This window comes from Cetorhinus maximus, chromosome 1 (genome assembly GCF_964194155.1).
Source record: "Cetorhinus maximus chromosome 1, sCetMax3.hap1.1, whole genome shotgun sequence".
NCBI classification, from domain to species: Eukaryota; Metazoa; Chordata; class Chondrichthyes; order Lamniformes; family Cetorhinidae; genus Cetorhinus; species Cetorhinus maximus.
The window spans coordinates 214,326,434-214,348,983 of record NC_135879.1 but is presented as its reverse complement, the minus strand read 5'-3'; the positions used below and the strand labels follow the sequence as shown (position 1 = coordinate 214,348,983).

Below are 22,550 nucleotides of genomic sequence, written 5' to 3'. Positions count from 1 at the left end.
ATTCCACAATATCCCCACATCATAGCTCCCATTCCCGAATATCCCCACATCACAGCCCCCATTCACCAATATCCACACATCACAGCTCCCATTCCCCAATATCCCCACATCACAGCCCCCAATCACCAATATCCCCACATCACAGCCCCCATTCACCAATATCCACACATCACAGCTCCCATTCCCCAATATCCCCACATCACAGCCCCCATTCACCAATATCCCCACATCGCAGCCCCCATTCACCAATATCCCCACATCACAGCCCCCATTCACCAATGCCCCCACATCATCAGTGGCGAACCCCTTGGTTCTCATATCCTAACACTTTCTAATTCGCCCCCGAAACTTCTCCAGCTCGTTCATTCTCACTACTTGCAAAACCCTCCCCAAAACCCCTCTCTTCCCCAATTACCCCCTCCCCCCCCACCCCCACTCCACTTCTTGCTGTGTTCAATCAACCATCTCGTGTGAATCAGTTTGGGATGTTTTGCGAAGCCATTATTCAAGTGTAAGTTGTGTGTGACGTTTCCGTTGTCTGTAGGATGTGTATAGTGTGTGCCTGTGTATTGCGTGAGTTTGTGCGCGCGTGAAGGGTCATCGTGCCAGTCTGAATGTAGTAGATGTCTATTACTGTACACACAACATATTACAACATTTGCACTCTTTCACTAAATCTCAAATGTCACCAAACCAACCATTTTAGCCACAAATTAATGTCATGATCATGTTGTCAAAAAGCGAAGCAAAATTCATGTACATTGACTTTTCCGCTTTATTTTAACCTGCTTTCATTAAAAACAGAGAAATTAAATTATAAGTCCGTCCGCTCCCCACCATTCATAATAGTAACAGCGCTCAGTGAGTTCTGTTTAACTCGAGCAGACCTTGTGCCCCTGGGAATAGCATTTGAGCGAGGCGATGGTTTCAGGAGATTCGGGACTGGATCCCGAGCGACATCCCAACATTAAACAGAAATATCACCTTACCGCTATAACTAGACAGAACTACGACTGAAATAAATAAATATATATATTATATATATATAATTCTTAGATATATTTAAAAGTTTCAACACAACACAGAAGTGATAAAGACGGGCATTAACTAGGAAGGATCTCATATGAAGTCTTAAATTTCCTATATAACTTTACAGTGTCTCACGTGATGCTCGAAAGGCTGACGGATGATGCAGACAATTTTGAAAAAAAAACCCCCATATACGACAATAGGAACAAATCATTCCGATCACAGGCTGAATCTGAAACGTGATCTCTCCTACAGAGGGAGGGGCCCCCTTTACCCTTTGAGAGGAAAATAAGGTTGTTGACTATGAATGTCATGACAGAAAGTTGTGACTTTAAAAAATGTTAATATTGTAATATTATCTCATTAAGAGATGAAGGATCTGATAGAAGGCTGCTGGGAGAGCTGGCTACTGAGGGAGGCGGGAGTCCCATCTGCCGTCCCCCGAAGCTCATTGAGATCAGTTCACGCGTGTCTTTGTCTCTGGGTCTTTGATCACCAGCATTTTCGCTGGCATCGAGCACACCCCCACCCCCCACCCCCCCCCATCCCCCGGCCACCCCCTCCCATTTAGGTTTTCATTCTTAATCTCTCTTTCTGTAAGATGCACTGCACGAAGACATGACAGAATCGCCAGCTCTGACTGTCACCTATTCACAGTCAATAGGTATACGCGGGGAAATAGCGCTAGCAGTTATGAGTACGTATCTGGGAGGGAACATTTTTAAGTTCTCTTTTCATGTTTGGCTTTAATTTAGATGATTCGCTGTCCCTTTTTTAACCAATATGAGGCATTAGGCGGAGAAGCTGGTGCGAGTTTGGTATGTGTTTTTACCATTGGCTATAAATTGTATATACATTGGCTATATATTGTATATACATAAGCGCTACATTTAGACTCGATCATCAAACCCTTCCTACAATTAAAGTTAGTTCCATATTCTCAACCAATTAATAATAGGATCACCAAGATTACATATCTCAAATAAAATACAAAGCATAAGTGCTGGATGCTAAAGACCAGAAATCCACTTAAAATGGATTCATTTTCTTCCATGATCAACTCCAGGGTAAATGAATTGCGTTTCGCTGTTCTCACCTCGGACAGCGAGTCGGGTAGGTGATGTAACCAGGAGAAGTGGCGCTGGGCACACACTGTGTACATCGCGCCTCAGTCACTGCTCCAAGCAGCTGCAAAGTGAAGGAGGCAGAGGCGACTGAGCCGCACACGGGCAAGCAGACCAAGCAGAGCGGGGGCACAGAGAGCGACCGAGAAATGACAGCAGGAGAGAAAATAGAGGCACACGGTGAAAGGAACACAGCGGAACACAGACAAAAACGAGCGATCTGGAGAGTCAGAGAGAAAGAGGGAGGAGGAAAAGGCAATTAGAGAAACTTGTGGAGAGGGAGAGAGCGAGAAGCCAGTAGAAGAGAAAGAGTTGTCCAGGAATAGCTGGAGGCAGAGGGAGATGGATTTCTAAGTGAGAGGGGGAAAGGGTGGGGAAACAAGGCAGAAAATAATTCTCGGGCGCCCTAGTGTTAATTTTTAATTCATGTCTTGGCCAATTCCGCCCAAACTCAAATACACTGAACAGGAAGAGAGGCAGAGACAGAGAGAGAGAGAGAGGATTCTCACTGCGTGTCACAGAGGGACACCCGTGTGACGGGGTCCCACTTAAAAGAATAAACTGCTTGGTAAAGCGACACTGCGGCAGTGCCATCAGTGAACCGATATAATGATAGAGATTTTAAACAGAAAGGAATATGTCCGAAGAACCTTTCTGTTTTGTCGGTAAGACATGCCCGCTGAGAACGGCCTCATCTCGCCATCACTCATCGGGTATTCCCTTCATCTACCAGGACTTTGATAGTTAAGAACACTACCTCTTATGAGGAAGACGAAGTGAACTTTGGGGGCTTGTTATGTGGTATTTTACAGAATGAATTACTTTAAACTATGTAAAAATGATGTGTTTTTTTCAGGCGCTGCTTGGGGTCCAGAGTCTCAATCTTCCGAGGGGTGTAGAGTCTGGTTCATGCCTCAGAGAGATTGGCTGTGCTGCACCAGCCGCTTAATGTTCCCCACACACTCCTCCAACTCTCCTCCCCCCCGCCCCCCCCACCCTCTCCTATCTTTGCTCCCTCCCCACGCACTATCTGAGCGAAATCGACAAATAAATGTACTCCAATCGTACCTACTTTGTTTGCTCACTTGACCTATTCTGTTGATTGAAGCGATCACTTTCTTTCTGCTGGAAGCGTTTTCTCCACATATTTCTGCCTAGCTTCGCCCATTCTGCAAGCTAGTGGGCACCCACATTTCAGCCTGTGTATTCATTATGAACTGAAATGCAGAAATCCGCGTGTCTTTTACACAAGTCAGTAAGTAACTGGACGTTGCCAACACTGCTTAAAATCCAGCTCCTTAGAAGCGAAGGAGAACAGAGATGGCGGGGGTGAGGGGTGAAAGAGGAAAGTTGGTCCTCCCTCGGATTTTCTAATAACTTCCAGCAGGGAACTTCCCGACCTTCGTTCATGCAACGCCGCCCCCTCCCCCAAATGGCAGAAGTTAGGTTGTCATCTGGAAAAGTTGCTGCCGGACGCAGAGTCCGTGAAGTCCACGGTTCTGCCATGACTCCATGTGACAGAATACAGAAGAAAAAAGGCCCGAGAGAGGTAGAGGCGGGCCACTGGCTGAGGTTGGGTACTCTCCAATGAGGTTGAAACTTGTCTCCATGGTGCAGTGTAGTGGAGCACGAATGCATCATCCAATTAACTTGCATTTAATGACTTAACAAAATAACAAATGTATTTGTTACACAATATTCTAATAGGATCTTATACAGATTGGCATACTTCCCAAATTGTTTTAACTTATTTTGAGTGCAAGAGTCGCCTTTCATAGGAAAGCCAACAACCCTATGAGCTGAAGCCTGATTTGATGAGGTGAACTGCTGTAGGTAAATCACAAATCTTTCCAGAATGAGAGCCAAAGCGGGAACTATTAAAAGGAAGGGACACCATGATTAGTATTCAAACCACACACAGCCTCCTGACTCCAATTCTCAGGCGAGAATGGAGCTGGCTCTCAAACAGTTCTCAGTATCTTTCTGATGTTGATAGGCCCTGAACCTATCCCTGGAATTTGACCTCCAAGCAGCTCAGGAAGTTATCACTGAGAAGGATCAGGCAGATCCTAACATGCACTCCAAAGTTGGCCACATTTGATGATCTCAACGCAGGCCTCAAGCTTGACCTCTATTTCCTCAACTTCAATGTACAAGGTGCATCTCTGATTTCTACAATGTCCCGAACTCAGAACTCCAGGCAGTTCCTGAATCTCTGACCTGTAGGCAGAACCCGTCTCCATTTTGCTGACAAGCTCCAAAATTTGACTTCCGGACTGGTGCTGAAAGTTCTGGTCTTCCATCAGGATCTGGGTTTGGACCTGGCATTAGGCCTGGATCACTCGTTTCTGTGCGGCTAAAGTTAAGCCTACACCAGATGAGGCATTCATGACTTCCCCATGCCCCAGAACAATGAAGGTTGTATTGTAAATCACTGCCTTTATTTGCTCAGTCCCAACTACCAGCTGTTGGTTCAGATGTAAGCTGCTGAATGTGCCTCTTAGCTGTTCAGCATAATTCTCCTAATCCAGCTTCTTCCCAGTTTCTGAATTCTCTCCCTGGAATAGAGCACCATGCCCAAGTTGATTCCCAAACCATCCATCTCTCAGCCCCTGCTGAACCGCTAACCTGATGCTTTGTTGAAACGAAACCATGCACAAGATGTGGACATCACTGCCAAGGCCAGAATTTATTGCTCACCCATTCCAGGCTTCTGTCTTCTTATTTTTTCTCAGATGTGAGTTACACTGGTATGCATTACTTTACTACCCATTCTTCATCTCCCTAAAAAGATGCTGATGGCTCTTTTTCTTAAGTAGACGCATGTACGGATGTTGCTGGCAAGGCCAGCATTATTGCCCATCCCTAATTGCCCTTGAACTGCCACCTTCCTGAACCACTGCAGTCCACCTAGTGTGAGGACTCCCAAAGTGCTGTTAGGAAGTGCCAGGACTTTGATCAAACAACAGTGAAGGAATGGTTATTTAGTTCAAGGTCAGGATGGTGTGTGGATTGGAGGGGGACTTGGTGGTGTTCCCATGCTTCTGTTTCCTTTGCCCTTCGAGGTGGCAGAGGTTGCATGTTTGGAAAGTGCTGTCGAAGGATCATTGGTAAGTTGCTGCAGGGCATCTTGTAGACGGCTGCCACTGTGTATCAGTGGTGGATGGGGAGTAAATGTTTAAGCTGATGGATGGGGTGTCGATCAAGTGAATTGCTTGGATGGTGTTGAGCTTCTTGAATGTTGTTGGAGCTGCACTCATCCAGGCAAATGGACAGTATTCCATCACACTCCTGACTTGTGCCTTGTAGATGGTGGACAGGATTTGGGGAGTCAGGAGGTGAGTTACTCACCTCAGAATTTCCAATCACTGCATCCAATTTGCATTCACTTTCGCTGCAGCCATTTCTTTTAATATCCTAGGATGCAGGCCATTAGGTCCAGTGGACTTGTCAGCCTTCAGTCCCATTAGTTTTTTAATACTTTTTCTCTAGTGATAGTGGTTGCTTTAAGTTCCTCCCTTCCCTTTCCCCTTGATTTTTTATTATTCTTGGGATTATTTTTGTCTCCTATTGTGAAGACAGATACTTGTTCAAAGTCTCTGATATTTCCTTGGTTCCTATTATTAATCCCCAGCCTCATTCCCTATGGGAACAATGTTTTACTTTTTAAAGCTCTTACTGTCTATTTTTATATTTCTTGGTAGTTTACTTGCATATTCTAATTTCTGCCTCTTTATTTTTTTAACTCATCCTTTGTTGGTTTCTCAGATTTTTCCAATCTTCTGGCCTGCCACTAATCTTGGTAGCAATGTCTGCATTTTCTTTCAATTTGATACCATCCTTAATTTCCTTTGTTAGCCACGGATGGTGCATCCTCCTTGTGGAATCTTATTTATCAGTGGAATCTATCTTTGTTGAGAATTATGAGATAGCCCCTTAAAAGCCTGCCATTCTCTTAGCCTTTAACCTACTTTTCCAGCCAACTTTATCCAATTCTGTTCTCATAGCTTTGTAATTGCCTTTATATAAGTTTAAGACATTACCCCACTTCTTTCCCTTGTTATTTCTTAATTCCATCCAAACTGATTCTATATTTTGATCTTCTGAGCCAAGATTATTTCTCACTACTGTGCTGACCTCATCCTTTATTAACAGAGCTACCCAACCTTTTTTTCCTTTCTTCCTACCCTTACTAAATGTTGAATACCCTTGAAGATTCATTTCCGTGCCTTGATCACCTTGTAACCACCTCTCTGTAATGTCTATCATGTCAGGCCCATTTATTTTTATTTCTCCTAACAATTCATCCACCTTGCTACAAATGTTTCATGCATTTGATAAAGAGCCTTTATTCCTGTCTTCTTATCATTTTTCCCTACCCTGACCTTATTTACTGGCGCATTTCTATGTTTGTACGTTTTGTCCCTTTCCTGTCACACTCTGGTTATCATTACCTGTATCATTATTGCCTTGTCCTTTCTGATTAACTTTCAAAATCTCCCCTCGTGTGAACCCTCCCCTCTGTCCTATTAAGCTTAAAGCTCTCTCTCCAGCCCTAGTTCTATGATTTCTGAGGACACTGGTCCCAGCATGGTTCAAGTGAAACCTGATCCAATAGGGCAGCTCCCTCTTTCCACAGCATTGCTGCCAGTGCCCCTTGAATCAAAACCCATTTCTCCTACACCAATCTCTGAGCACACATTCAGCTCTCAGATCTTAAATACCCTATGCCAATTTCTTTCAGGAATTATTACCTTTTTGTTCTGCTTTTTAATTTAGCCCCGAGCTGCTCATGCTCCCTAGCAGAACTTCTTTCTTAGTCCTACCTATGTCATTGACCACGACATCTAGACCATTCCCCTCCCATTCCAAGTTCCTCCCCAACCCCAAGAAGATGTTCTTAGCTCTCACACTGGGCAGGCAATATAGCCTTCAGGACTCATGCTCTTGGCTGCAGAGAACAGTATCTATCCCGTTAATGGTAGTGTTTCCTACTATTGCTATATTTCTATTTACTCCCCTAACTTGTCCCTTTTCCCCTTGATTTCCTATTATTCTCGGGATGCTTTTTCATGCCTTCTATTGTGAAGACAGATACTTGTTCAAACATTTCCTCGGTTCCTATTATTAATCCCCAGCCTCATCCTCTATGGGAACAATGTTTCACTTTTTATATATGCATAGAAGTTCTTACTGTCTATTTTTATATTTCTTGGTAGTTTACTCGCATAATCTAATTTCTGCCATCCGTGGTTAACTAAAAAAGTTAAAGGTAGTATCAAATTTAAATAAAAAGCATATAATTGTGCAAAGGTGGGTGGCAGGTCAGAAGATTGGACAAAATATAAAAAAAACAGTAAAGAATGACTAAGTGATTAATCAGGAGGGAAAAATTAGACTACAAGAAAAAGCTAGCTGGAAATATAAAGACAGATAGTAAGAGTTTCCACAGATATTTTAAAAAGAAAAGTTAACAAAGAAAGCATTAGTCCTACAGAAAGAGACTCTGGGGAATTAATATTGGAAAATAAGGAGTTGGCAGATTAATTGAACAGGTATTTTGCATCGGTCTTCACTATAGAGAATACAAGTAACATCCCAGAAATAGCTGTAAATCAGGAAATGGAAGGGAGGGAGGAACTCAAGAAAATTGCAATCACCAGGGAAATGGTACTGAGCAAATTGTTACAGCTGCAGATTGACAAGTCCCCAGGTCTTGATGGACTTCATCTTAGGGTCTTAAATAAAGTGGCTAATGAGATAGTTGATGTGTTGGTTTTAATTTTCCAAAATTCCCTAGATTTGGGGAAGGTTCCATTAGATTAGAAAATAGTGAATGTAGCTCCTTTATTCAAAAAGGGAGAGAGACAGAAAATAAGAAACTACGGACCAGTTAGCTTAACATCTGTTAGGGAAAATGTTAGAAGCTATTATAGCAGGGAACTTAGAAAAATTCAAGGCAATCAGGCAGAGTCAACATGGTTTTACGAGAGAGAAAAATCATGTTTAAGCAATCTATTGGAGTTCTTTGAAGAAGTAACATGTGCTGTGAATAAAGGGGAACTGGTGGATGTAGTGTACTTAGATTTCCAGAAGGCATTTGATAAGGTGCCACATCAAAAGTTACTGTGGAAAATAAAAGCTTATGGTATAGGGGTAACAAATTGGCATGGCTAGATTATTGGCTAGCTAACAGGAAACAGAGGATAGGCATAAATGGGTCTTTTTCTGGTTGGCAGGATGTAACAAGTGGTGTGCCACAGGTATCAGTGCTGTGGCCTCAGCATATTACACTTTATATAAATGACTTGGATGAAGGGACCAAAGGTATGGTTGCTAAATTTGCTGACGACACAAAGATAGGTAGGAAAGTAAAGTTGTGAAGAGGACATTAGTAGGCTTCAAAGGGATATGGATTAGTTAAGTGAATAGGCAAAGGTCTGGCAAATGGAGTATCATGTGGGAATGTGAAATGTAGAATTGTCCACTTTGGCTGGAAAAATAAAAAAGCATATTATCTAAACGGTGAGAGATTGCAGAGCTCTGAGATGCAGAGGGATCTGGGTGTCCTAGTGCATGAATGACAAAAGGTTACAGCAGGTAATTCAGAAAACTAATAGAATGATATTGTTTATTGCGAGGGGAATTGAAATCAAAAGTAAGGAGGTTATGCTTCAGTTATACAGGGGATTGGTGAGACCACATCTGGTACAGTAGTGGTCTCCTTATTTAAGGGAGGATGTAAGTGTGCTGGAAGCAGTTCAGAGAAGGTTTATTAGACTAATACCTGGAATGGGCAGGTTATTTTATGAGGAAAGGTTGGACAGGCTAGGCTTGTATCCACTGGAGTTTAGAAGAGTAAGAGGTAACTTGACTGAAAGATATAAGATTGTGAGGGGTCTTGACAGGGTAGATGTGGAAAGGATGTTTCCTCTTGTGGGAGAATCTAGAACTAGGGGTCACTGTTTAAAAATAAGGGGTCATCCATTTAAGACAGAGATGAGGAGAATTTTTTTCTCTCAGAGGGTCGTGGGTCTTTGGAACTCTCTTCATCAAAAGGCGGTGGAAGCAGAGTCTTTGAATATTTAAGGCAGAGGTAGATAGATTCTTGATAAACAAGGGGGTGAAAGGTTGTCGGGGGTAGGCAGGAATGGGGGTTGAAGTTACAATCAGATCAGCCATGATCTTAATGAATGGTGAAGCAAGCTCGAGGGACCGAATGGCCAACTCCTGCTTGTAATTTGTATGTTTGTATGTTTGTATAAGGTCTCGCTGTCCCCTGCCCCCTCTCTTGGACTGCTCTTGCCTTGTAAAAGATCAGAACAGCACCGCTTCCCTCACTGAACTGAATTCCCTCAATCACCAAATTCCCAAGTTAAGTACTCTGTCTAAGCTGTACTTTATCAAGCTGGCCTTGTGCCATTTGCAGTGCACTCTAGATTCTACCCACTCACTGCATGAAATGGTTTTTTGCTCGTGTTGCCTTTGGTTCTCTTTCCATTCACCTTAAATCTATGTCTTCTGCCTCTCGACCCTTCCACCAATGGGAATAGTTCTCCCTATTTACTCTAAGCAAACCCTTCATGATTTTTAACACCTCTGTCAAATTTCCTCTCAACCCTCCCTTCTCTTAGGAGAACAGCCCCAGTTTCTCTAATCTTTCTACATAACTGAAATCCCTCATCCCTGAATCCATTCTTATAAATATTTTCTGTGCCCTCCCTAATGGTTTCACATCCTTAGATGGGTTTTTAGACAATGTGGTAGTGTCATGGGCACCATTACTTATACTAACGTTTTATTCCAGATTGGTGGAAATTAGGCACAAAGATGAACAATTCCATGGGGTTATGTCCTGTGCTTCAAGGCACTGTAATGTCATATTGGCCTCGGACAATAGTGAGGCATCTTTAATGTGCATTGGGTCCGCTAAATATATACATGATTGGCCTAATGCACCTTCAACCACTTCTAGAAATTGGACTCTGCTCATGTTAACAGTATTTGCTGTGGCCTAATCCACAGTCATCAGTAAACCAGTGAGAATTTCTTCTGATTTTATCTTCATATGGAGCTAGGAGGAACAGGAGAGCTACTCCCAACTTCACGACACGTCTGAGAGCCGCCGCTACTGCCCATCCTGTTCTTCTCCCCTCCTGCCCCACAATGCAGCTGAGGAGAGTGCTGTTAGGGAAGTTGGCCCAAATTGGAAATGTTCAAAAATATGAGCTACCTCTGAATGCGCACAAGACAATGGCAGCTCACTGATAAATTTGAAATTAAACCTGAGGCACTTTGTGTACACTTTACACTCACGCTGCCCGTTTCTAACCTGTAATTGGGTGTAAACACATTTCTCTCTAAACCTTGTGATAAAACCTAAAACTGCATTTGTTTTTATTACAACCAACCTGAGGTCTTGCCTTTAAGACCATGTGAACATGTAAACCCCAACCTTCTCCTCCTCCACAGTACTGAGCATAATTACCATTGTTACATTCTATTTTTGATTTGAAAGGTGCCACCTCACATTCAGTGACATTGAATTCCATCTGCCATTTTTATCCCCATTTTATCTATATCCCTTTGTAGGTTCCTTTGGTCTTCTAAAGTTTTAACTGGTAATCTTGGTATCTTCTGCAACTTTCACACCACCCACTCTAGCCCCATTAGTATGTGGAGTGAACAAAATGGGTCCCAGAACTGAATTTGGGGGGACAACAGGGCACAAATCTAACTTCTATGAAATGCTGGCATAATTCTGCATTTTCTTGATATTCAAACATATCACTCTCCACTATCTCTTCTTCAAGAGTTTCATTATTATATTTCCCAACCTCTTGGCTCTCTGCTACATTACTTAACAAAATCAACATTCTCTTATCCTCACCAAGTCTTTGACTCCTCCTTCTTAGTAACTCGCACTTACATTGCAATGTATCCTGAATCATCTCCAACATATCCACTCTCCTCGTCTCGCTCACTTTGTTTGCTATTTTAATGAAGGTGTTAACCCACTTCAGATTGGTTAAAATAAATGGGCAATACCTAAAGTTTCAGTTTTGGCTCTGTGGTATGACTTTATGCTTCAAGTCCGAAAATTGAGGGTTCAAGCCTCACTTACAGGATTCGAGCCTGTAATCTAGGCTGACACTTCAGTGAGGTGCTGATGTTACAATGTGAGAGATGCCATCTTCCAGATTATGCCTTCTTATGTGGATGTAAAAGATCCCCTGCCATTATCTTTAGAAGAGCTGGGAAGAGCAATTATTCTTTCCATTTATATACAGAATAATTAAACATACCAATTAATCTTATGCTCTTTGAGGGATTTTTCTGTATATAAATTGTCTAACAACAGTGACTACACTTCAAAAGTAATTTATTGGATGTGAAGCACTTTGGGATGTCCTAAGGATGTGAAAGACACAATATAAATGCAATTTTTTTCTCTCTTCCTGTTAAAATTGCAGGTAAGGGCTGAATTTATGTGAACCCCTTAAATATTTGTATTTTAATGTCACATACTGTGCCGTTTCAAAACCTTTCCTTTATTCAGCGATAAGTGCTTCTTGTGAAGCATTTACAGGATTTAAAAAATCTGTTCAGTTATTCAACAACAGGAAATGTTGATAGACAATCACTTAAACCCTTCCATCCACTTCTACTTCACTTCAGAGATTCTAACACCTTCATCCGGAACAGCAAATCCTTTTCTGCAGGGATTCGCAAAGTTGCATATTTCCTTGCCTGTGAGCAAGAGAATTGTCAGTCAGGATCTTGTCATTTATACTTGGATCCTCTAATTTATCCCAATTGATTACACACAATGGGTTTTATCACATAATAAGTTGAAGAAAAGTAGTTTTCCCCAAGAAGGACTTGGTAATTATGTCAAAATGTTAGACTGGAAATCCTCACAACAAGTGAAAAGAAATCTAAGCTGTGGGAAAAGGGAGGACCTTGAAAAAAAGCTAAAAAAAAATGAATATTGTACCCAGAATCTCTCAGGTAACAGCAGCTTTTCTCTCTGTGTAGAATTTTTACTTTGCAGGCCTGGGTTTGTCCGTGTTAACAGAGTTGCAATTGCACTTCCCTACATGACGAGCTCACTGATTGACCCGGATTCCTTCTAAGCAGGACAGAAAATTCTAGTTTATTGAGATTCTGTAATGCGCTCCATGTTTTCTGCTCGAATGCTCTGCTCCCTGATGCCCATCTTCCATCTTCCACACAGAAACACTTGACTATTCTTTGATCTGCTCTCCTGAGGACAAGCTGTCCGACAAACGTTCAGACACGTGACGCGGCAGGTTCTGGGGATAAAGGAATTACTTCAGTTTATGAAGCACCAGAGGCAAGTCCCTTCCTTAAGGATTTCAACACTGAATTCGAATTAGGCACTGGTGACAACTTTAAAAGGCTGACGAATTTCTGTCTTACAATGCTAAAATCCAGAGATAGCTTTTTTTTCCACCAACATTTGCTTCTGATGCTCAGATAGAAGCCAGTTCCAACTAATAACCCCGTGGAAAATGTTAGCCCAAGGATTCAGGAGAAATATGAAACTCCCTTAATGTAAGAAATGTTGCAACTGGAGGGGTCAGAGACACTGAAAAAGAACAAGCCTTGACTGTGGAGGACAGCAGTCCATAGCTGAATGCTGGAGATTTCAGGATAGTGAACTGATTATATTTGGGAATCAGAGTGCATTTCTGCAGAAACCATCCCTCAGGAGATTAAGTGAGTTTACAATGGGGTACTTCCAAATGGTCAGTGGAAAGAATTAGCTCCAGGGCCATATGACCTTTTCACATTCTGTTTGCATTATAGTTTCAGGAATGTGAACTTTATATAAAACTGATCTTTATTTTTATAAAATAAAACCAGTTATATTGGAGCGGAATAGGAAGATATGGTGCCTTGTGCCTTCACGGTTTTACCTGGATGTTATTCAAAACTGGGATAATTTAATGCAGATATCATTATTACAATAGTTAGGCTGATAATATTTACAAAGTTAGAAAGCATTTACAGCACAGAAGCAGACGATTTGGCCCAGAAGGGACATGTGACATATGAGCTTCTTCCCCCTCCCAATCATCCTACCCCATCAGCATATCCTTCTAATCAATGTCTTTTTCAACTTGCCTCATCTTTACAGATGGCTCTCAGCAAACTCTAAGTGGTTTTGGGTTTCCATTTGTGCCTCATTCAGCTCTGTGGGTGTGGTTGCATTTTGCCTTGTACCTCCCACTTCTTTGGTTACCAGTCACACGAACATACGAGTTAGGGGCAGGAGTAGGCCACTTGGCCCCTTGAGCCTGCTCCGCCATTCAATAAGATCATGGCTGATCTGATTTTAACCTCAACTCTACATTCCCACATATACCCGATAACCTTTCACCCCCTTGCTAATCAAGAATCTATCTAGCTCTGCCTTAAAAATATTCAAAGACTCTGCTTCCACCACCTTTTGAGGAAGAGAGTTCCGAACAAGAAGAATGCAAAAAGTATGCATCAAGTGAAGGCTTTCCCGGAACCCATAGTAAAATCAGAAGGGACACTCAGTTACTCTCAAATACAAAGCTGAGAGCTTATCTAAGAAATTGTGGGTGCAGGCACATGTTCTCACTTTGCAATACAGAACGTGGAGTATTTCAGAGAGTGGATTAGGATTACTATGTAGACATCTCAACAGGGAGATGGGCTCTCTAGCTCAATTAGTCCTCGCTGGTGTTAAATGGGGACATGGGCTGCAGGGGTTCAAGAAGGCAGCTCACCGCCACCATCTCCAGGGTAATTAAGGATGGGCAATAAATGCTGGCCTGGTCAGCGACGCCCACATCCCATGAATGAACAAAGAAAATAAAAAAGATATAGTCTTACTCCCAATCCACTGTCTTCCCATGTCCCTTTATCTCTCATTCCCTCAACTACCTGTCTGATCTATTCTTAAATATTGACATGCTCTCTTAAGTATTGCATTCTACAGCCTCACAACCTTTTGTACAAAAAGGTTTCTTCTCTGTCCTGTATCTCTTACATTTAAATTATATCAATGTCTCCTTCTTCTATACCCTTGAAGCATTTGAAACAATTTGCTGCTGCTTAGTCTAATCTCAATAAATTTCAACACCTCTAGCATATCATCCCATATTCTTTTCTGTTCTAATTAAAACTGACCCAATCTTTCATGTGTTTCTTCATATTTTCTATTTTCTCATAGAAGGGCAGCATCCTAGAGAACCTCTCCCTATTGCATGACCATCCTTCCTATAACATGGAGTGCGAAACTCCATATGGCAACCCAACTGTGGTCTTCCTAAGGTTCTATATGGATTCACAATGGCATTTAACACAGATCTAGTAAATAACGCTAGCTCAGATAGATCATAGGCTGACAGTTATATTTTGTTGGGGACCAAAATGCTAAGTCAGACAATCTATCAGTCCAAAGGTCTCAGTTGCTTCACCTGACAATGTCAAAGGGTTAAAAGCAAAATACTGCAGATGCTGGAAATCTGGAAACAAAAACAGAAAATGCTGGAAAAACTCAGCAGGTCTGACAGCATCTGTGGAGGGAAATAAAGAGTTAACGTTTTAAGTCTGTATGACTCTTCTTCAGAGGTAAAGAGAAGTAATCGTGAAGTAAAATGTGATTTTACTTCTCTTTAGCTCTGAAGAAGAGTCATACAGACTGAAAACGTTAACTCTTTTTTTTCCCTCCACAGGTGCTGTTAGACCTGCTGAGTTTTTCCAGCATTTTCTGTTAATGTCAAAGGGTTGTTGAGTGTTCTTTATTTTGATAGTGATGTTTCATCTTTTCAGGATATGCTCCTTCACTCCCTCTTTATTCCCTTCATAAACTTGAGGTCATCTTAAAATCTGCCGCCTGTGTCTTAACTCACAGCAAGTCCTATTCCCCCCACCCCTGTGCTCACTAACCTACGTTGGCTCCCAGATAAGCAATGTCTTGATTTTAAAATTCTCATCTTGTTTTTGACCCCTCCATGGCCTCACCCCACCCTATCTCTGTTATGTCTTCCAGCCCCACAATCATCAGAGATATCTGCACACCTTTAATTCTGGCCTCTTGTGCATCCCCATTGTTAATTGCTGCACCATTGCTGGCCGTGCCTCCTGTTGCTGAGGTCCCAGGCTGGAATACCCTCCCTACACCTCTCTGACACTTTACCCCACTTTTCTCCTTTAAGACACTTCTTAAAACCTATCTCTTTGAAGAAACTTTTGGTCATCTAAGTTATTATCTCCTTACACGGCTTGGTGTCATGCTTTGTTCTATAATGCTCCTGTGAAGCGCCTCTGGACGTTTTATGACATTAAAGTTGTTGTTGTTGTTATTGTCCCTTACACCAGGTATGTTATCGCAGGCTGCATGAATAGGTGACATGAAGTTTTAGGGTTGCATGTTACCCTTAATTGTCATGTGCCTCAATTTTCTGACATTAATAATATTCTTAATCTGATTTAGGACTTATTCACCAATTTGCCAACAGTCCAAAAACAGTCCCTAACTCCAGGCCCCCTAAAATTTAAAAACAAATCAGGGAGTAAGAATTGAGGAACAAAAAGGAATGAGTTTAAGGCTGGCTTTTCAGAGGTCGGAGCTGGATGTAGCCCTTGGACCACAATCTGAACGTCCTCCTTTATGCCATGCATCACCATGGAATTAAAAAGGTAGTCTGATGTCCGGCCGCTGACTTTGTTCCACTGCTGCTCTAGAACCAACTGCAAAGGAACAGATGATAGCAGATCAGATGACTTTGATTCCAGGCAGCAGAAAATATTTGGCCTCTGCTTGAATTATCTGTGAAGCATAGATAAAGTTGGCTATTCAGCACATGGAATGTTATAGACCATGGGCAGAATCATCCCAGATTTGCACTAAGTGCGGTAGCGGGTGGGTAAACTGATGTTTTATCCACCCACTGTAATGTTGGCTTTTCATACTGTACCGGCCAAACCCACTGCATTAATTATACATTCCTGGAAAACACGCCGTTCCATGGCGGGCAGGCTCTCATTCGCCCGCCACGCCATCACCTCGCCACTTCATCACGCCGGGCACCATATTTAAAGTCCTCTCAGTGCTTCCAACCCACAACTGCTGCAAAGAAGACATGGCCCTGAAAGGCAAAAAGACTGCACCCCCCACCCTCCCAAATTCAATGGCGCGTCCCTCGAGCACCATTTGGATGCAGTGGAGGCTCGCCGTGATGTCCTGTGCATCTGCTCTGGTCGCAGGATGGGCAGCAACATCATCAATCCAACTTGGCAGACAGTGGCAGCAGCACCAAAAATGGACAGCCACCCAGTGGCGAAAGAGAATGAATAGTCTCATCCGTTCCGCCAGGGTAAATTCACTCTTCTCATCACTCCCCACTCACAAACCCATCACACATCCACAGGGATCTCGCACCTCAAGGGACAGCATCACTAACTCTCACACACACCCTCACATCTCCATTGGGCTCATATTCTCTGGAGCTCATGTCCTCATCCTGTCCATGGCTCCGCTCACTACACAAACATTTCACACAGTGCCATGCGTCCTGCTCACACTCTCTCCATCTGTTTCCATGCAGGAGAAGACTGCTCACAACAGCATGGAGAGGTTCCCGACCGGGGATGGAGTGGCCCACATTAGGCCCCTCACTCACTTTGAGGAATATGCCATCACGATGACAGGTGAGGACATGGACCGTGCCTGCGGTGATCGTGAGGTCGGCAGCGAACACCCTCGTAAGGATCCTGCACCACCTCATTCCTCCCTCCACGCAACTGTTGCTCTCTCTCCTGATTTTGACTCTGCCGCCATGCATTACTCTTCTCTACTTTGGTTCACAGGGAGCTCTGCCAAGTGATCAACACCCTCAGCCAGCCAATCCCTCAGCTCCATCCAGGTCCTCACCTCCAGCCAAGAGGAAACCTCCTCCACTGAAGAGCTGGAAATAAGCAGCCTGGAAGACCAGTCACAATGCTTACCCACACCCTCCACCAGCGCAGAGACACACACCTCAGTGGGACCTAGATCTAGAGCAGGCTCGGATTTGCAATCTGGTGGTCACCACACGGACACGTGTCCGCAGCAGGAGGAGGTAGGTTGAGCCGAGCTCCCCGGCACTCGGAGGACTGCTGGGGAAGAGGCATCTGTGAAGTCTGAGTCAGATGACAAGCCTCTAGATGCAGCCTTCCAACTCATCCTGGAGAGTTAGCAGAAGGTGGGGGAACATCACACAGAGCTGTTGAAAGCTCTCAACTGAGTGGTACGCGAGTTGGAGTAGTGTGTCCACCTGCTCTCTGAAGCCCGCATGTGTGTGTATGCAGGTCTCCATAGGGAGGATCACAGAATCACAGAGTGCAGAAGAGGCCCTTCGGCCCATCGAGTCTGCACTGACACGCAAGAAACACCTGACCTACCTAATCCCATTTACCAGCACTTGGCCCATAGCCTTGAATGTGCCAAGTGCTCTTCCAGGATGGAAGATGCCATGGAGACCCTGGTCCAGCAGAATGCGGAGATGTGTGTAGACCTGCACTCCATTGCAGGAGCCATGGGTGTGTTCCAGCAGTGGCAACTTGAGAGGGAAATGGGACACCCCTTCCCCCGGAACCCTTTCCCCCCCGGAACTGGAACCCCTTCTCCCCCCGCCTTAATCCCTCCCCCTTCCTGACTCCCTCAGGCACCCTTACTTCTTCTGCTACCCTTAGTCCTTCCCCCCTCCCCACTCCTTCCTCCAGCCTTACCTCTTCCTCCAGTCTCACTTCTTCCTCCAGCCTTACTCCTTCCCCCTAGGCAACTCCTTTCTCTACCCTTACTTCTTCCTCCCCCGAACTCCCTCCCCTCTCCGCACTCCTTCCTCTTCCGGACTCCCACCCCCCTCCGAACTCCTTCCCTTCCATCTTCCACCCCCCCCCTTACACCGACCTCCCAGTTGCCATCTTCTCCTCCATTACCCCCTCCTCCTCCCGTACACCCTCCAGCCCCTCCCAACCTCACCCTCCTGAAAACTTCATTGCCCCCCCTTCCCAAACTCACCCCCTGACACCTTGATTTCCCGCTCCCAACCTCACCTCCCCCGACACTTTCATTCCACTCTCCCAACCTCACCCCCTGACATCTTGATTTCCCCCCCCTCCCAACCTCACTCCCCCAACACCTATTCCTCTCCCAGTCGATCCTAACCCTTCCTCTCCCATTCCCCTGGACCATCATCCGTTGTGAGCATCAACGGTGACTTTCCAACTTCCATGAGCTGCTTCCCAACAGAGCCATGTCCATGAGAATCCACCCAGCATGCCATGGATGTTCCTCCAGTGTGCCATTGCTGTCCGGCTCCAGCATCTTCTGCTCCTTGCATGCCCGTGATGTGAGCAAAGCCCTGACGGATAAGTCCTGACTTCTGCACACAATGATATGCTGATGTATTACAATGAGGTTCCCGAGGTCCAATGGTGGGAATCGCGGCCCGCCATCGATGGGCTGAGCGGGCGTTTGCAAACTGGTTTCATGGCATATTGGCCGCTTATGTCACCGAGTGTGCCCGACGCCAGCAGGCTTGGAAAATCCCAGCCCATGAATCCATATCCCATCTCTCCACGGTGCAGTGCACTGGATTGGGGAATTACAGGAGGTTTCCAGTATCTAACCCAATGTATATCTGACCTGGCAGCTGTCAATGGTGCAGTGTAGAGTATTATTCTGCATCTATAACCCACGCTCTGAAGATGCATTATATTTATATATCAATTTGATGGTTTACTCTGATATAAATATTTAATTTCCCCTTTGATAGATACACTTTGAGCAGCATACAATTGGCATCAAATTTAAAAGAAGAAAATCCTATACATTACAATATGACACATTGTACATTAACGTTGTACTCACACTAGTTATAGCCCGAACCCACTCTGCACAGATGTTCTCATGAGGATTTATGCAACATTGTTATTGATGATGGACGGAGAATGCTGTAGACCATGTTGGTTAGCACCAAATATTATTATGCAAGTGAAAACCAAACAAGTTAGCTAAGAAAGTACTACAGGCATTCATCAATGCAATTACAATGAACCTGATGATGCCACAGTGTCTACGTGCTGCTGCCATGTGCATTCCCTTCATCTGGTTGCTTCTCTTTTCTCTCCGACTTGCCTAAAGACACTGTTGTGCTGAGGGTACAGCTCTTCTGTACACCATCTGAAGGACAGTTGGTGACAACCTATTCAACAGCTTGGGGCATCACAGTTGAGCCCAATCCTGCCCTGATCTGAGTCTGGAAATTAATTTTTGAAACCGTAATGGTCACGACCTTATTGTATTTGCATGACATTCCTTTTTCTGTTATTTTTAGAGATAATAACCAATTAATAATAAACAACTTTACAGTCTTTATTAGAATGTTGGGCAGAAGAATTTCATGTGTTAAATAAGCATAGGCTAATGCTGTCAACAGTAATTTCGAGGCTCTGATATCTGAACACTTTGCCTATATTACACGGAATACATTTTGAGATGTTTCTGGAGGTTATTGCAAAATACCATGGGGGAGAGTTTCTGCAGGGTTAGGTGCAAATTCGAGAGAAATGGTGCAAATGGCCATTTTTAGTCAATTGTGTGATTTCTCTGAGGGTTCCACGAATTAACTGCCAGAAAAATGCTGCAGAAGTTCTGAAAGCACCTGTAAATACTAACAATTGTTCCCTTCCTGCCTTTCTTTCTCATATATGTATTTTACAGCATAGCACAGATGGGCACCTTGTTGCAAATTTGCATTTCAACTTTATCTTTAGTGCTTCTATTTCATTTTTGCAATTGCTCTGGGGGTTCTGCTGATCTGCTGCTGAATTTACAGCAGGAGATCAGGATAACTCCCGAGGAAATTCAGGGCCACACTCTTTGTGTGATAGGGAAATTAATTCTTCCTATTGCTAAGTGATTACTTTAGAAAACCAGACCTGAGACTTAACCATATGTATCAAAGGAACCGGTCCGCACAGAAGAGAGAAGATATTGAGCAACTGCCAATAGGATGATATTAAATCCAGAATATGTTTTCAGCTGAAGAAAGAAAAAGATGGTAAAAGTTATCTCATCTCTCTCATTTGAAAGAGGGCACCTAAGACAGTGTGGCACTCCCTCACTACTGCCCTGGATTGACAGCCTTTGATTCTGCGCTCAAGTTTCTGGAGCGGAATTTGAACTTGCAAGCGTCTGACTCAGGGATGAGAGTGCTGACAACTGAACAGATCATAATGCTGGCAATAATATTGGAATTATAACCATATAGATCCACTCATCTTGACCTCACCAGAATATGAGTGGGTGCCGGATCTGCATGGGGCTGCTGGCTGGCTGCATTATTACCAGCACATCTCAAGCACCCATCAGCGCCACAGTGCCAGAATCTGTGAAACCTACCAGCCCTTTACCCCATGAGGAACCTGTCTCCGCTCCTTTGTGGGATGGGAGTGCGGTGGAGGGCTGATTTATAGGAACAAAATGAGTACCTGATGCACACCCGATGAGAAAATCATGGAATAATGCACAGTCTCACTTCAATGTCCTTTCTGTGGATTTCTGTATAAAGATGAAAATCTGGTACATTGTTTATAAGGCTAAAAGGCTACCTGGAAAATTTAATGCTGCACAGTTCAGGTGGAGATCCACTGTTATGTACCTTTGTCTAATTTTCTAACACTTTGCTGTTTTGCACCTCCATGATGATCTCGACTCTGGAACACTTACCTCCTTCAGCTTTCAAACTACTACTCCTATTTGCGGAGATTGGATGGGGAGAGGGTAGATACAAATAATAGGAGACAAAAAGGAGCAAATACAATTTAAGTGAATGAAGTATGATCCTAGTGCATATTACCCTGCCTAAAGATTTGCATTTCAGATGGAAGTATTGCAAACGTCCTCATACGTTAACCTTCTAGATCATGGATTCTGCTCATGACCGTCTGACTTATAAAAATCAGAAAGTGCTTACCAGTGCCTGTCACTCTTGATGAGAATACTCTAGTGGAAAGTAATGACTGTTGGAATCCCATGAATTTCAAACATGGATAATTGGAATACTTCCAAATGACAAGTGGGATCCAGGATAATTACCCATGCTTTCCAATTACAAGATTTAATGGCTTTTTTCCCCTCTCAACATGTTCTAACATCTTACATGACTAAAAGTTGTTAGATTCTGAAGGGTTAAAACACAACTTAAAAACAATTCTACACGACGGTAATCAAGTTGATTATGAGATGAGGGGCTGTGAGGAAATGGCATGCCTTGAAGAACAGTGCAAATAGACTATTAAACAAGACTAAAGGAAAAGAGATCATTACAGGAAACAATGGAAGTTTAAGCCTCTGGCCATAACAAGCATATATAACGATTATATAGAATTATATTAATCAGTTAACACTGATAAGATGTCTGTGTTACAGGATACCAGTGACATTGTGTAAGATTTAAGTTTTAGGTTTCTTTTCCTTTCTATTTTCTCCCCTCCGCTTCCGAGGGTGATGACACTGTCTGTATTCTGATACGTCAGCTAAGTGACCAATCTTTCTGTATGAATATAACAATTCAGGCGTAAAACGTGCAATACAAATATGTACAATCGTTCATTCACCAACAAGACATCCCGGCACTTTCCAGTAGAGGCCACTGGACAGCAATCAGTGTCAGGAAACTTTTAACTATCCTTAGCTTGGGAATACTGACATTCTAGTGGAGGTCAATAAGTTCAGCACAGACTGGTGATCAAGGCTAGGATTTTCTTGGCTATGTAACTACCGAGTGTTGCATATCACCATTGAGCATCAAGAAGGCTTGTGTTTTCTCATTACAGCACAGGGACGGTTGGAGGTCTCCCAGTGGCTCAGTGAGTAAAAGCAATGTCCAGTATTGCACTGACCTGGATGATTCCAGGTTCAATTTCGTACTGAGTTAATTGATCTCAGGAAGGACCATATGACAGTTAATCTCAGTAATGGAAAAAAGAAACCACCGGTGGCTCCACTATTGCTTTCCATCCAATGATTCGCTCTGGAAAATGCCTGTGTGAGAATGAGGTCAGCTATAACCGCCCATTACAGTCAAATAGCCTGTCACTACTGAGCTCTAATTTGGAAAAAGGCACTTTTACTGCAATTGATGCTCAAGACTGTGGGTTGCACCCTAATCTGAGTCACAATGTTCAGGTAGGAGAGAAAATTGGAAAAAGAACAAGAAAACATGGTGAAAGAGAATTAATCTGTCCACTCTGCCTGCTCCTATGTGAAATGTACAAGGAAATGTTTCACTGAAGTTTACTTTCCTTATCCTCCTTCTGCTTCTTAGGCCGTCCCTTGGGATCGAGGAT

At 43.4% G+C, this 22,550-nt stretch overlaps 1 long non-coding RNA gene across 1 annotated transcript in view; it reads left to right on the top strand.

Moving 5' to 3' along the window:
* LOC144691499 (uncharacterized) overlaps positions 1-22,550 on the top strand; it is an 87,319-nt gene that overhangs the window by 55,012 nt on the left and 9,757 nt on the right. The window contains exon 2 of the long non-coding RNA XR_013579146.1: positions 16,763-16,865. This is a non-coding gene — a long non-coding RNA (uncharacterized LOC144691499). The remainder of the gene's footprint in view (positions 1-16,762; positions 16,866-22,550) is intronic.